The following is a 16,934-nucleotide window of genomic DNA, read 5'->3' on the forward strand; positions in this document are numbered from 1 at the left end:
CTCCTGTGATATAGAAACCAAGGTATAATATTTATGTCTCCTACCATATTCAAATAAAGATGTTATAAGCCCCTTAGGGTTTCAAGGATGACCAAGATATAGGTCTCCACTCTCAAAGAGATTGCTGTCAAGAATTTGTACTTAGCAATGGGTAAGTTGACCAGACAATGAGTTCAGAAAAGGAAGCAAACACTGCAGAGGAAAAGGGACTTGAGTTGAACCCCAGTGGATCCGTGGGACTTAATTAGTGAAAGAGGTCATTTAATACAAAATCATTCCAGGCCAAGAAACCTGGGAAAGCCAACGTATGAAAACGGGACTGTGCTAGACTCTTCAAGGAATTGTGTGGAAATCAATCATTTGCAAAACAAATATGTAAATGGATAGTTATTCATAGGCGTCTCTTTAACACAATGTGAAATCTGTACTCCATTTTTATGTGTTGCAGTATGAAGATGTGAGGTACTACATTCAGTGTTGAGTGCTGGGATAGTGCTTCTTGAACTTTAATATGCATACAAGTCATCTGGGCATCATATTAACATGCAAACTCTGCTTCAGGAGGTCAGAGGAAGACCCTGAAAGCCTGCATTTCTAACTAACTCCTAGATGACATGGATACTGCCTGTCCTTGGGTCACATTTTGAATAGCAAAGCACTAAGACATCTTTCACTTTGTTGAAGTAACTCCTATTTATCATCACAGCAGCTTTCTTATTAAACATACTAGATGATAGAATCTGTGGGAGGCTAGACAATATCTGGTAAAATGTGTACAATGATAACTATATAATCAACTTCTCAAAAAATACATATATAATAACTATACAACTATAATCATCATTTTTGATGTCTGTTTACCATTCAATATAGAATTCCATCAGAACAACAATGAAGGATATGTCCATGGGCCAAATCTAGGCCACCACCTGTCTTATAGATAAAGTTTTATTGGGACACATCTACATTCATTGATTTATCCATTGTCTATGGCTGTTTTTATGCTTCAGTGTGAGAGTTAATTAGTTGCTCCAGATACCACATGGTACTCAATATTTACTGTCTGGCCCTTCACAGAAAAAGTTTGCTGGTGCCTGGACTATAGGATTGAGGACATGACTTTTTATTATCTTATTGGCTCTGAACTTAAGCACCTAAGCTGCCTATCAAGCTTTCTGCTCTGAAATCTCAATGTCTTTCCCAGGACACTGCTTTGAAGGAACATAGAGTTCTCCCCAGTTCTCTGGACAGGAGGGGGACTAAACTTGCCCAGGAAACCCCCATATCATGTAGCAGGTGTGGGAGGTTTTGGAAGATCTAAATCAGGAGGGCTCACATGAAACTCTCAGCATAAGTACAAAACCCTTACCACGCATTTATATCCTTGATATCAGGTGCAACCTGTTTATGATTGGTGTGCTGGTTCAGGAGGAAATCCAAGCAAAGGCAACCTGGCACTGCAGGTGTGTGGGGGCTCTCACCCATCCTGGAACCCAGACCAGGCTTTGTGGTCTGGCCCACCTAACTTGATACAAAAAAAGCAATCCTCCTGAGAGCCCTTGTTTCAGATTAGATAGTGTCTACTCTAAACGTTGCACAGAATTGAGAGAACTTCATAAACACTGGAAGCAAACCCCTGCCCAGCTGCCGGGAGAATCTGTAAACTGTCCCAGAAAAGAGGCATTTGTCTGGACCAGCCTGTGGCATTAGCCTAGACTGGTGGATAGTAGATATCAAATAAAAATGAGGAAGGATGCATGTTAAGAAAGGATGGGGGCAAAAGCAAGTTTCCTCTGAGAGTTTGGTACAAGGAACAGCAGAGGCCTCCTGAGAGTTAAATGATAAAATTAACAGAAAATGAATCAGAGCAAATACTATGAGCAGTTGTGTTAGATTCAGAAGAGCTGTTTCAGGCCTGCAGGACTTGACTTGAACCTAGATGAAATTATTAGCATATTGCATCTGGCAACAGATGAGCTGTTCAGAAATAAAAGCAGAAAGGGGAAAGGTGCAGGGGATTCATACTGGAGGTGCCCATGTTTGCCCAAACCAGAGAAGAGGCTACATAAGACAAGAGGCTTAGCTCATCTCTTTCGGGAATTTCTACTTCCTTTCTCATTCCCTCCCACTCTCTCCCCTCACTTCCTCTTTCCTTTTCTCCCATCTACCCACTTCCCTCTCTCCTCTCCTCTCTCCTTTCCACAAATACTTGTGAACTATCAGGCCCAATGCCTGACAGAGACTGGGAATACAATGTTGAAAAAATTGACAGTCTGCGGTCAGGAAGTTTAGACATCTCATGATAAAGGAAGGCATGAAGAAAATAAGAGTACACACAAATATATAACTGCTATAAGTAATACTTGTGATAAATGTTACAAAGCGACAGACAAAGCACCATCCTACCTCAGGGCCTTTGCACTTACTGCTCTCCTTACCTGGAACCATTTCTTTTCCCCCCAGATATCCTTAAAGCTCTCCCCTCACTTCCTTCAGGTCTCTGCTCAAATATTATTCTATCAGTGAGACTTTCCTTGGTAACCCTATATATAAAACAGCAACTTTCCCATCTCTACTTCCCTATGCCTTAAGCCTCTTATGTTTTCTCCTTCATACATATCATTTTCAGATATTACATATTACGTGTGTATGTGTATGTGTGTGTATGTGTGTGTGTGTGTGTGTGTGTGTGTGTGTGTGATATTTTCCTTTGGTCATTGTCTTTCTTTGTAAAAGCTGGAATGTGAAGCCCATGAGGACATGGATTTCATTTTTTCACTGCTCTGCTTTATCCCCAGTATCCATAGTAGGTTATCCATAGTAGGTACTAATACATGTTTATTTAAAAAATGAATAGAACTACGGATGATCAGAGACAGTGCATTACACACATTTTTTTTTAAAAAGAGTGGGAGGAGTTAACTGTTTCCAACCCCCCCTCACCCCTCCCTTTATTTTCTCCAGGTCAGATAATACGCTTCCTTGTTGATTACTCAGCATTCCTAATCTAGGCTTGAATTTCCCTTTTACTTCTTGAATCTTCTGGTAGAGATCTCCTGTTTATCCTTTTTTGTTGTTCTCTTCTATCTCCTTATATTGTGCAATAGTTCTCTTTATCTCTATGTAATAACTGAACAAATGAGTCCTAGGACAAATTAAGCCTAAAACATCACTGGAGGCAAAAGTGACAAAACTGAAGCTGTCCTACTTCGGGCACATCATGAGAAGGCAGGGTTATTTGGAAAAGGAAATGATACTGGGGAAAAAAAGAAGGCAGCAGGAAGAGAGGAAGTCCAACCATGAGATGGACTGACTCCATAAAAGCAGCCATAGGCATGAGTCTACAGGAGCTGGGCAGGGTTGTTGAGGACACTGTGGACATGACTCACTCATAGGGTCACAGGAGTCAGAGCCAGAGCCAACTCAACAGCACATAACAACAAGGAGTTAACTAGGCCAGGGGAGGAAAAAGCCGCTGCAGGAAGAGAAAAGCAGGAAAAAAGGCCTTGGAGAGACTGAAAGCAAGCTCAGAAGCTAGAGTGAAGAGGAGGTAAAATCATGGTGGGCTGTATGAAACAAGTGACTTTTTTCCCTTTTATTCCAAGAGCAGTTCAAAACCACTGGAGGTTTTAGGCCAAGAGATGATATGTTCAGATTTGCATTTTTAAAATGTCATCCTGATGACCCATTGGATAGCAGACCAGAGCTATCAGCAAGATGCCATAAAACATTTGAATCATGCAGCAAACTGCTTTCTCTGATTCCATGCTCACCAAACTCTTCTCTGCTTACAATCCAGCTTTTTAGAATCTGACAAAGAGACCATGAGCTGCATTTTCTAATGTACACCAGAGATATGTGAGTCAATACAAAGTCATAAATACGTAATCTGTGTTATCTGTCAGTCTCTTTGAGCTCAGGTTCTGTGAGACCCTCCTGAGAGATGGCTCCTGCCTCTTGAAGCTGACAACTGGGTAGCTAAGGCAATAAAGCTGAGAGTCAGGCCTTGGACCTCAGCCACTTGGGTCAAGTTGAGTGCTCACCTTGCAGCCCCATAGTGGCCCACCAGGAGGCCAGTCCTGATAAATCCCCAACCTCCAGCACGACCCCCTATTCAAATCTTTGTGCTGTGATGGAGAAAAACCATTGTTTAATTCTGAACCAGGCCTGTGAGAGCTTCCATGAACGCTGAGCCAGTATAAAACACAGCTTCCTAGGGGCTGACCTCAGAGAATGAAGAGTCACATTGAAGGAAATGCAGTAGTTCCACAGCTCTGAACTTTCCTGGGGGGACCCCCAAATGAGCACCTATAAAGATCATGATTGGTAAACGAAGGCAGCAAATGAGGCATTTGTGCGAAAGCAAATTAAACCAGTCACCGTGGAGCTCTGCAGAGTTTATTTGGAAAGACATTTGTATGCTGAAAACATGAAACACAGGAAGTGAGCTAGCTAACCAAACCCATGAAAGTGCCTTCTGAACAACAAAGAATGAATGAAAGTTTCAAAAAGTAGACAACTTATTCTCTTAATGCAGCCCCATTCAACCAGGTGCTTCCTGCCTGAATATCTAAAGAGAAATAGCCCCTGCACTGCTTCCTAGATTTCCAGCCTCAAATATGGACCTGACACCAAATCTCCAGGTCAGCAAGGGCAACTGCGTAAACAAACGGCATTCAGTGAATTCTTTCCACGTGGCATCCATGACATTCATGTCTGTTTGGTTTTGGTTTTTACCTTCTAGTGACTAAAGAAAAAAGTCATTTCCTCCAAGACTAGGTGTTAAAAGACATTAATTCTACTTCCAGCTCTGCTACTGGCTGGCTATGAGACCTTGGAAAAGAGCTGAGCTCTAGTACATGCTATGCATTTGTTTATTCATTCACAGCCTTTGATTCTTTACACAATGTCAGGCCCCATGCTATGTTCTTAGGAAATGAAGATGAATAAGAGAAAGCCACCCCTTCAACTTGCTCCCAGTTCCTTTGGGGAGATAGTCAAGGAGAACGTATCACAACAGCAGCACAATCAGCTCCATAGCAGAAATATGCACAGGGTATTAAGTAGGCTTAGAGGCTGATGTAACTTTGCCCGCAGGAGGCTGGGAATGCATCCAAGAGGAAGTGGCAGCTGAACTGAGATTTGAAAGAAGAGTTGAAGTTCACCAGGGCAGTTGGGTGGGCCTTAGGCAATGAGGGATATTCCAGGCAAAAGGCACAGCAGGAGCCATGGGGTTAAGGGAAGAAAACAAATGTTTTGTGGAGGGAATATGCAAATCTTCAGGAGAACCAAGGGTATGATGCATTGTGCAGGGTGTGGATGAACAAAAGGCAGAGGGGAGGACATTGTATTTTACTGCCGAGATTCTGACCGTATCCCCTCAGCACTCACGATGTCTGTACATGCTGATTACTTTTTCTGCCATCACCTGTTGCCTGTTACTCTGCCTGGGTGCTTTCTCTGGCCTCAAGAGCACGTTCTACCCAAGCGCAGAGTGGACTAAAGTACGAAGGTGTTAACGCCACAAGGCACAGCCACGCACCAATGATGACGGTAGCTGTGGTTCCCTACCCATACACCCACTACACTCCTTGTTCCTAATAGCTTCTTCCAGAAACTCTCAGGATTTTGCCTGAGGGCCTCCTTTCAGTGTAGTAGCATGTCTGACTCACACAAGGGTTAGGATGAAATTGTTGAAGAGCAAACCCCCAACCACAGAAGTGCCCCTTCACAAAAATGAACAGAAAACGATCTCAGCTTCCTGGCCTCTCAAATATAGCAAATCGAAGCAACCAGCTGGCCTCCCAGAGGTCCCCTGCAGGACTGAGCACCAATTGCCCACTGCAGGAAACTTCTTGTTAATCAATCTTATATTCTTTTCCTGTCCCTCCTTATCTTACTTCCCACTAGGTGAAGAACAGGAAAGGAGTATGAAGGATGCTAACTGGATGCTTTCCACATTCACTTCCACTCTAAATCTTGAAGTCCAAATCCAAGACTCAACCCTGTCAGGGCTTTACCCCTCACGGGCTCCATATTAAATTGAGCACACTTGAGTTTTCCTGCTTTCTGAATACCAGCAGTATGGGTAGCTTTAATACAGACGTATTTTGCTTTTCTGTTGTTTTAGAAACGCATGTGTAGTCTCACCAACTAGACATCTTCTCAAATCATATCATCTACAGCAATGAGTTTCCAAGTATATCCTCAAAGTAATAATAATAATTTCACCCAAGGACTCAGAACAATCCTATGAAGTAGGTTCTATTATTATTGTTCCTATTCTGTAAAAGTGTGAACTAAGACTCAGGGATATTAAGCCATTTCCCCAAGGGCACTCAGCTAGTAAGTGGATGGTCAGGCTTTGAGCTCAGGCATCCTGTCTTCTTAACCATTATCCTCTACTGCCTCATGAAATTGTTTTTAATCATGTTTTTCTTTCACGAAAACCTTTTTTTTTAACATTTGTGTGCATAAACTAATGAGGTATGGATTACCCTGTCTCATTAGGTAATAATGCAATTGTTTTCTTAATTTTTTTAGTTAACCAGACATATAGAATTTCCAACCATAAAGTTGAGCTAACTAGTGGGATAACTAGACTGCACTCCCTATACAAGCTATTTGTTAAATGAATGAATGAATGAATGAATGAATGAAAAAGCTAACCTTATACAATACCAGGCAAAATGAAATATACTTGAGGTTTAAGTTAGCCTCTGTAGCTTGGAGTTAGTTAGTTTTGTGTTAGGCTATTCCAAAATAAAATATCAAAAACAGGGCTGGCCGAGTGGCTCAGTTGGTTAAGAGCTCGCTCAAGAGTTTGAGCTCTGAACAACAGCAGTTTGAGTCCAGCCCGAGCTGAGCAGCCGCTGAGCTGCCAACAGGTAGCAGGATGGCTCAGCTTAAAAAAAAAAAAAAAAAAAAGGAAAAACAAATTCAAGGAAACTTATCATTAGCACCTTGTGGGCTCTCAGTGGTCCAAGGATTCCAGATGGTAACTCCTCATCTGCTGTTTTTGTGTTTGTATGGGTTTACTTATTTTTTTGTTTTGGGGGGTGGGGGCGGGAGGGCTGCTGTTTTGCTGTTGTGTTTTGTGTTTTTAATCTTTTGTTCTCTTGGAGAGCCTCACGTCTTCTTGCAAAGGACAAAATGGATTTCTCAGGAATATTTGGGCCACAATTATAAAGAACAGAGCACATAATCTCGTTTGGACTACTGATGTAACTGATTTTTCTGATTTTTCATTTGTCCCCATTTGCCACAGGCATAACGATCACTTACAAATATAAATCAGGTCCGATTACTCCACTACATAAAACTCTCATGGAACTGCTCATTATACTTAAAATTAAACCCAAATTCCTTGCCATAGCCTATAAGACTTGACAAGACATGCTTTCCAAGCAAAATACTGGATGATTTGTTTTCCCTTGGAAAGCTGAATAGCCCCCAGAAAATCCATGACATTTAGTGGATCTTCCTATCAAAATGACTCATTCAGTCACCCAATAGCAGTCCACCAATGGTCATTCCCAAAACACCAAACTTTCTTTTGGTCTCTTAGTGCCTCACACTTGAACATGAATTGACAATTAAGGATTAACAGGCATTTTAGGAAAGCTTCCAACATGAAAGAAAAATTAAAACAGGCAAACAGACAGGAACAAATAAACAAACCTATACATAATATCCTTGAAATTAATAAAAGATGTTCAAGGTTTTGACTCCTGTAAACGAGGGGAGAATGCCATAAAAAAAGGAACAAGTCAATAAGAAAAATGCACTCCTGGCAATTGAAAGTATCTAAAAATAAGGCATTAAGGGCCAGCTGAGTGGCTCAGTTGGGTAAGAGCTCACTCAAGAGTGTGAGCTCTGGGGCCAGCTGAGTGGTGCGTTGGTTAAGAGCTGGCTTGTGATGCCAGCTCTAAGCAGCAGAACACTAGTTCGAATCCCACATTAGGGCCAGTGACACTGCCATCTACAGCTAAGATAGTGAGCAACAGCTCGACCTGGAGCTGGGCTGCTGTGAGTTGCTGGCGACGGCAGAGGCTGCAGCCCCTGCTGCAGTGGGCTACCATAAGCTACTGTGTGTGGCCAGCAGCCAGCATGAGCTGCCAAGAGCCGCTGTGAGCGGCTGTCCAGATGCCAAAGACAGATCTGCCTCTCCCGGGAAGAGCGCAACGATAATACCAACATGGGCCAGTGAAGCTACGTCCTCCATAACTACACTAAAGAATAAAAAGGACAGCAACTTGTCTCTTCCCCTTCCCTGATTCCCCAATACTGTTCCCCTTCCCCAATTCCCCAATGAAATCTTTAAAAAAAAAAAAGAGTGTGAGCTCTGAGCAACAGAGTCACCAGTTCGATTCACGGCCCAAGCTGAGCTGCCGCTGAGCTGTCCCTGAGCTGCCAACAGGTGGCAGGATGGCTCAGCTAAAAAAAATAAAGAAAAATAAAGAAAAATAAAGCATTCAATAGGAGGTGTAGAAGACAGAGACAAGGAAACCTCTAAGAAAGTACACAAAAGAACAAAAAGAAAATAGAAAAGGAGGAAAACAAAACAAAACAAAACAAAAAAACAAGAAAAGCAGTTTGACCCAATACCAATGGAGGTTCAGTGTCTCACTAATGTGGACACGAGGCATATCTGAAAACCAGAGAAGTCATGAATTTATCAGAGAAGGGATATAAGAAATTTCTCAGAACTGGAAAACATGAACCTTCAGAAAGAAAGAAAAGGGAGAACCATACAAGAGTAAACCTATTTAGCTTAAGGCAAGCAGTAATAGCTAATGTCCAAAATTAATCATCCAAGCAGCAGCAGTATTAGCATGTTATTTAGAAATTTGGAGGCAAATACCAAAATAAATATTAGATTTGGAGGTTAGGAAAAAGCAGACAAGAGAAGGGCAAGGAATTACTGGTTCTCTCTCTCTCTCTCTCTCTCTCTCTCTCTCTCTCTCTCTCTCTCTCTCTCTCTCGTATCTTAAAATGCACATGTATTATTTTGATTAAAAAATAAAAATAAAAATACAGTAGATAGACTATTTTTAAAACAATGTTTTTCCCAAGGCATGGTCCCCCTCTCCTCAGCCTATTGGCCTTTTGTTTGGCAATATTCCCATCATGGTATTCCTTTGAAATTGATATGGTTAACATGATGTAGGGTATCTTCCTAATGGGATTCTTACAGAAGTGATCTAAAGATCATGCTCTGGGAAACTGCTCTATTCCAAAGAATCCCCTGCAACTGCAAGCATCACAGTCCAGCTGGGGGTTTGGCAGGGCAATTTAAGGCAAAAAAAACCAACAAACAAAAATAGCTAAGTGTAACTTTAATTGTTTTTTGTTTGTTTGTTTGTTTGTTTGTTTGTTTGTTTGTTTCCTTTGTCTCATATTGTCCTGGGAACTCTGTGGAATTAGCTGTGATTATGGGAAAGGGACTGGTTGAATGTTCAGTTCCCTGGGTACCATCATTTCTTTTACTCATCCCTTGTAAGTAATGACTGACAGGATCCCACACAGCAGTTTTCCTAGTGTTAATAACTTAGAAGGCACCCAAAAAATGCTTATGTCAAGTAGGAGAGAAGGGAAAGGGGGAATGGGATGGAAAGGAGGGACATGGAGGAAGCAATCAACTTTTTATATCTGAAATGCTGTGAAATTAACAGCAATTCATTAGCTGAAATGTGGGTCTACATATAGAAAGCAGTCTGATTGTTTTGACTTTGATAAAAGACCCTCAATCTGTAGTTACAGCACATCTAAGTGAGTGTCTAGCTCAAGATGTAGAAGAAAACAAACATAAGCAATGACTAATGCTCAAAAGTACTTTATATTCTCATCTGGAATACAAAGTTGACAAATATGAAACAAATACAAAACAATTGTGTAGCGCTTATACAGTGTCATACACACAAAAAGAGAAAAAGGAATTGGATATCAAACAGGCCAGATATTAAAGAACCTTCCAGAAAGAATTAGTTGTATATATATATATATATATATATATATATATATATATATATATGCTACCCATACATGAAGCACTTTTCATGTATTCTTTTACAGAATACTCATAACTACCTTATAAATAACCACTGACATCACCTCCATATGAATAAGGAAGACCTAGAGACATTAAACAGCATGCTCAATTCACACAGCCAGGGCAGCAATGGAATTTAAACTGATTCAGGTCTTTTCATGTTTGCTCACTTATTATTGCACAGAATTCTGAAGAATGGGTAAAACATGGATAGGTGGAGAAGGGGCCATTGTAGGTGAGAAAAAATAGCCTGAGCTGAGCTGAGCACAGGAGAGCACTGCAGAGAAGGACCTAATTGGGAGGGGGCCTGAGCTAGTTGAGACCTTATGAGCTTTGGAGCCAGATAGAGTGGGAGTTAAGTTATAGCTCTGCAGCTTACCTGGCAGCATCTGAGAGGGGAAAAGTTTCCCAGCCTCTTTGTCCTCATCTATAAAATGGGTTAACTTCCTCTAGGATATATTGTAAGGTTTTGATGGCACAACTCATATTTTTTAAAGATCGCCTAGCATAATTTTTTATGAATATTATTGAGGGTGAAAAATAGTGGGAGGTTGTTGGTCAAAAGAACCTGGTGTAATCTGTCCATCAAAACAACCACCTGCACAGGTAGGGCTGTACATTAGCCACTGGATTCTGACAGGGTCTTCAGTTATTTGATTCTGACCAGCTAGAGTCAGTCCAGAGAGTCTGTGCAGCTCTAGGAAACAGGCTTAGTTTGGCCTGTGAATTTTGGCATCCTGGACCATGGGATCAGGTTTGGGGGGAGGATGGAAAAGTACCTGGCAGTGCCTCCTGAGTCCAGCTTCCTGCTGGAGACATCCACCGCTTGCTGACTCTGACTCACCCACAGCATGCCCTCCGTCCCCTGCGGCCCATCCGCCCATCAGGCCCAGCAGCTCTCCTCCCATGCTGACTTCCCTTGCTTGCTCCCACACGTGTGCTCAAGGTGGAGACAACGCTAACGAGGAAATTCAGGGCAGCTGTTGCAGCGGGCCTTTCTTCCTCAGCCAGCAAAACAAGGCCTGCAGTAGCCTCGTCTGCAGGGCCTGCCTGGCCCCATGGCCCTGCTGGTCACCCCTCAGTCACAGGCTGCTCCTTCTCATGTCCTTGAGCCCTCCCAGAGGCTGGGGAGCTATACAAACTCCAGTCTGGCTTCTTAGAACCCCCAAGGCACCAGAGCTGCCTCCCAGGTGAGGAGGAACTCCTAGAGATTTGCTCTGGGGACTTGCCCTGTGCATTCCCAAGTGGAAGGTGACAAATGAGCTCCAGGAAGAAGCTCACCGCAAACTCTTCTTGAAATTACTGTTCCCCAGCCTGATACCCAGGCTCTCCACAACCTGTCTTTTCAGTCTATTTTCCAAGACCTCCTTCTGTTCCAACTCAGTGATTATTATGAACTTGACCAATCAATCATAAGCCTGTCCTATAACACATGATAGAAACACAAAGTCCAAGATTCTGATTCAGTGGATCAGGGTTGGGCTCAAGGGCTCTGTAATGGAAGAAGCACCTTAGGTGATTCTACTGATCAGGTGATGTGAGAACATGGTACTGGCCCAGGGGTTCTCAGCGTTCTCAGTGGGCAACCCTAAGGCTCAGGTAAGGTGTCTCAATGCTCACTTTAGGAGAGGGGGGTAGTTGCTGCAAGGGAAACTCAACCTCCAGACACTCCCCTGTTGTGTGTTAAACTGTGCCCCCCCCCCAAAAAAAAGATAAGGTGAAGTCCTAACCCCAGGCACTCGTCAATGTAACTGTATTTGCAAATAAGGTTCTTATAGATGTAATTTGTGAAGATGAGGTCACATTGGATTAGGGTAAGCCCTATTCCCAATACCACTGTTGTCCTAATAAGAAGAGAAAATGGAGACGTGGGTATAGAGATGCACAGAAACACATGAAGTTAAAAGGAGAGATTGGATTTATGGTGTCACATGCCAAGGAGCACCAAGAATGGCTAGCAACCACCAGAAGCTAGGAAGAGACCAGGAAGAAGTCTTTTCCAGAGCCTCCAGAGGCGTATGGCCCTGCTAACACCTTGATATTATACTTCAAGCTTCCAGAACTATAGGAGATAAATTTCTGTTGTGTTAAGCCACTGAGTTTGTGGCAATTTCTTATGGCAGTCCTGGGGCACTAATATGCTCTCTCTGGTTGCCCTCTCTCTAACACACACACACACACACACACACACACACACACACACACTTTAACTAGAGCAGTAGAGCAGCTTGGTGTTTCATTTGTTATATTTTGGAGTTCAGTATAACTTTTCATTTGGAGAATGGAAAAAAGGAGTATTACTACAGACCAGTTTGAAAGCCTACTGCTTTGGCCAAACGGAACCATAAACGATTCCCCAGACACACCCTGCAGTTTTCTGGTGCCATGTTTGCACTCGTGATGTTCCTGACATCAGGATACTTCACCTACTTTTCACCTGTTAAAATGCGATCCATCCCCAAAGCTCATCGTGTGGATGATCTCGGCCCAGGGTCATGCCTGACAGCCCATCAGTTAGTTGTAAGTTCTTCTGCTTTGGAATTCCAGCTGAATTTTTGCATGTTCTCTTACACCATCCACCTCATTCAACTCTGTAGTCTAGCTGTGTGTGACATGTTTTAGTCCCCATCTTGACTGCATTCCAGGCTCAACGTTTCATCCATGTTTGTGTAACTTTCTGGTTAACTGAGATTTTCTGTTACCTGAAGATCACGAGGGAAACTCAAAAAGGCCTCTTGATGTGGAGAACGGTGTTGACACTCATGTGCTGCAGAGGAAGGGGTGTCTGTTCTGGCTTACTGGCTGACAGCACTGTTTTTCAGTTATCAACAATACCCCCAGTTCGTCATCGAATGATCTCCATCAGGTTACCACGTCCTGGTGCTATTCTATTTTCATACGTGTTCTTTCGTCACCAACATATTTTCATTCTTCTTAATATTTCCAGTGGCATCACTTCACTCCACTAACGTAAAAAAACAAGCAATCTAAAAATTACCCTCTGCTGTTTCCCACTCATCCACAGAGAGTGAAGTTGCCATTTACAGACACTTGCTGTTGCCATGTTTTTCAGAAAGTTTGCCATTCCACAAGCTGTTTTTAGCCCCCATACCCACGACTCTTCTCCAGGCATTTAGTATTTCTTTATCTGACGCTTTTCCAAGGCAATACCTCCGCCTCCTCATTGAATCATGCGGGCTGTCTCTTAATCAAACGGTATTTTTTGAAGTGTTTCCTTGCTGGAGCCCACAAGGCGGTTTCTCATATTCCCCCCCCACATCTGCTTCATACACTAACCTAAAAAGAACCAGTTATGTGGTTTATTGTCCTGTTTGAAACAGAAATATGGTATCTGTCATCTCCTCATTCTCCACAATCTGGCCCAATAGTTGAAAGCATCTAAAAATATCAACTAATATTTCTTTATTTTCTTGCTCCCCAGAAAATGATGTATTTTCTCTGTTTGTATCTGGTGTTCCATAAAAGCTTGGCCAGAGTAAAAACTGTGGAACAGTGAAAACAGCTTAAAAATCAACAGCAGAAAAATGGGTTCAAACCCCATTTATTAGAGACGCGACTTTGGACACAAAAACCTCTGAACCTCAATCTTTTTCATCTGCAAAGTGCAGAAACAAGAATTTACTTGACAGTATTGGGTAAGAATTAAATGAGATATTGTACTGAAGGTCTCATATCTAGCACACTATGTGACACACATGTAGTAGGGAGCCAACAATGTCTCCAATTACAGAACTGTCGAAACTATGGCAAGATGGTAGAGGGGATACCTATACAGAATATGGCAGTACACCACCCATAATATTTTAATGTTAAGATAAAAAAATTATCTTAAGGTTAGAAACAGAATTCTTCTTAAGAAGGAAGCAACACATTGTTTAAGGAAAGAAACAACCTTGACAAGTCTCTTGGGAGTAACAGATGAAACCTATCATAGAATGGCAGAAAGAAAATTTTAAAATATAGCTCTACCACTCAACAAGATAAAGAAACTGAAATGTGGGAGGTAAGAGGAAACAGAGAAGGAAAAAGGAGAGAAGAATGGTGAGAGATTGACCTCTAAGTTACTCAATATGGTCAAGGGATTTTTTAAAGAATAGAAAAGGAAGAATGTCCAATAATCAATGTTTAGTTCTTTTTATTTTGTAGTGCAAGCCTCCTCCATGCCTTCAGAGCCTAGCTCCCACACAAAGTTCTGGAAGAACGTTTCATTATTTCGAGTTTTGCTGTGGAATGGTTATAGACATCAAGAAGTGAAGCGAGAATTCCCCCCGTGTGGAATACATTGTTGAACAGGTAGAGCATGTGTGAAATAATGGTAAAATAATGGTAAAATGGTAAAATAATCCATTTGTGGGTACAAGGATCTTCTCACATCCAGAGAAGATCCTGAAAAGATAAGCCCTCTGGGAGTTTGCAGAAAACTTACGGAAGATAATAGACTTCCCAGGACACGAAAAGGGGGGTCAAGCAAATTGTTATCTAACCCAGAATAAGCAAATGTTTTCTCTGAAAGATCGGATAGGAGAACTTTTAAGCTCATGGAACATCTGCTATGTACTGAATTATGTCCCCTCAAAATTCATATGTTGAGGCTGAGTTTAGGTTGCCCGATGTTATCACATGTAGAGATGGGAGGTCTCTGGGAGATAATTAGGTTTAGATGAGGTTGTGAGGACAGGGACCTCATGACAATATAAGAGACATCAGAGAGCTTGCTCTCTTTCTCTTATGTGTACACACCGAGGGAAGGTATGTAAGCACACAGCAATATGGAGGCCATCTACCAGCCAGGAAGAGGGTCCTCACCAGAATCTGACCATGCTGGCATCATGATCTTTGACTTTCAGCTTATTTTAAGGCCCAAAGTTGACATTTGGGAGGGAAATATGGAGAAAAATTTCTTGTGAACTCTTCAATCTCTTGCTGAAGCACATCTTCTGTATCTCAGTAAAAGGTACCATGAAAGCATACAGTTAAGAAAGCATGTAACCTGGGTGTCTTCATTAACTCTCCCTCAATCCTTTATTTAAACAATCAGAAAGACCTGTTGGTTCTGTTTTGAAATATCTATCCTACTCCAAGCTACTAAAATTATCGCTGATGTTCCCCTAGTCCACACCATCATCCTTGTCTTACCCAGATAACTACCATAGATTCCTTCCTAACTGCTGTCTTCCTGCTTTTCCTCCCAAACCCACCACCATCTAGTCCATAGCAAAAGCCAGAGGGATTTTTTTTTTAATTTAAGTTCCATGTGACCCCTTTCCATAAAATCCTCCAGTAATTCTCCTACTGCATGACAAAAGGAACGAAGAATTGAGAACTACCTACTCTCAACTTTACTCAATGTCTCTTGGGGCTCTGATTCTTCCCGAAGAGATCAGAATAGAGATCCTAACCTGTACTTTCTTCTACAAGCCTTCATAAAGGTCTCCTATATCTTTACTTATACTGTGCAACAATTACATGTATCAGGTGAGAAATGTCCCAGGGTTTGAGGTGTGATGGAGAACTCTCTAGAACTTATGACTAGTTTGCCCAGGTACTCATGTTGTGTATTTTTGTCTTCAGTAACATCCAAAATGGGTTTTGTATACAAGAAGGGTATTAGAAGGAAACTGTTCTAAAATGAGGGGAAGTATCTCTTATGTGAGATCACTGGAAAGAGAATAAGCCAAAGAAGTAAGATCTGGTCAAAGCACTGTAAGTAGGCAGGGTATCTTTCCTGGCTCCATTGGATATTGGCCTAGGTCCTGTGAACTGCATTGCCCAATTTAGTGTAAGTAGATGATGCAGCTGAGGCTTCACATGTGCTTGCCTGGAGTACTTCACCTCTTGTAATTTGTCCACCATGAGAAGAGCAAGCCCCAGAAAGCCATGGTCCAGAACAAGAGACCTGACAAAGTGCTGAACCTGACCTGCCATTTGGAGCAGAGCTGCCTGGGCCAGCCCATAGATAGGTGAGCGGGAAAATGTTTACTGTTAAATCACTGAGATTTTGGAATTGCTTGTTAAGCAGGTTTATCATTGGGGAAATCTGACTGATACAATACTCTTTTACACACCTTTTAGTATAATTGCCTTCAAAATATTGCCTTTAATACCTCCCTTGAAAAGCTTTCTGTTACCACTTAAACTGTGTTCTCCAAAAAGATCTATTGTAGTTTTAACCTCTGGTACCTTGAATGTGAACTTATGGGGAAATGGGGTCTTTATAGATGTAATCAGGTTAAACTGAGGTTATCCTTGATTAGGGTGGGTCCTCACTCAGTTTGACCAGTGTCCTTAGGTGAAGAAAAATCAGAAATTCAGCAGAGAAACATGAGAACACTACATGATGACAGAGCCAGAGATTGGAGTGATATAGATGCAAGACAAGGAATTCAAAGATTGACAGGCACCTGCAAAAGCTAGGAAGAGGTAAAGAAGTTTTCTACTTTGCAAAATTGAGGGTGCATAGCCCTGCTGATACCCTAATTTCACACTTCTAACCCCCAGTTCTGTAAGAAGACACTTTTCTTTGTTATAAGCCATCCAGTTTGTGATACTTTCTTATGGTAGCCATTGGAAACGAATACAGCTTGCCTAATGCCCACACCTAAAAGTTTTTCTCTCGTCATGAAATATCGTATGTGTACCACTGTTAGTGCCATGATCACATCCTGCCTGTCATCAGAATTACCTTCCTCTCTCTTGCTAGGTTGGCACCTCTGAAGCTTGGTACCTTTTCCATGAGGATTAAATGAATTCATCCATCTGAAAAGGTTTTATGAACTGCCAAATCGTGATACTAATGTTGGGTTGTTTTGTGATTATTAATATCAACTTTGTTACATTTTGCCATTTACTCAGCACATAATTA

The sequence above is a fragment of the Hipposideros armiger genome, unplaced genomic scaffold (genome assembly GCF_001890085.2).
Source record: "Hipposideros armiger isolate ML-2016 unplaced genomic scaffold, ASM189008v1 scaffold_145, whole genome shotgun sequence".
NCBI classification, from domain to species: domain Eukaryota; kingdom Metazoa; phylum Chordata; class Mammalia; order Chiroptera; family Hipposideridae; genus Hipposideros; species Hipposideros armiger.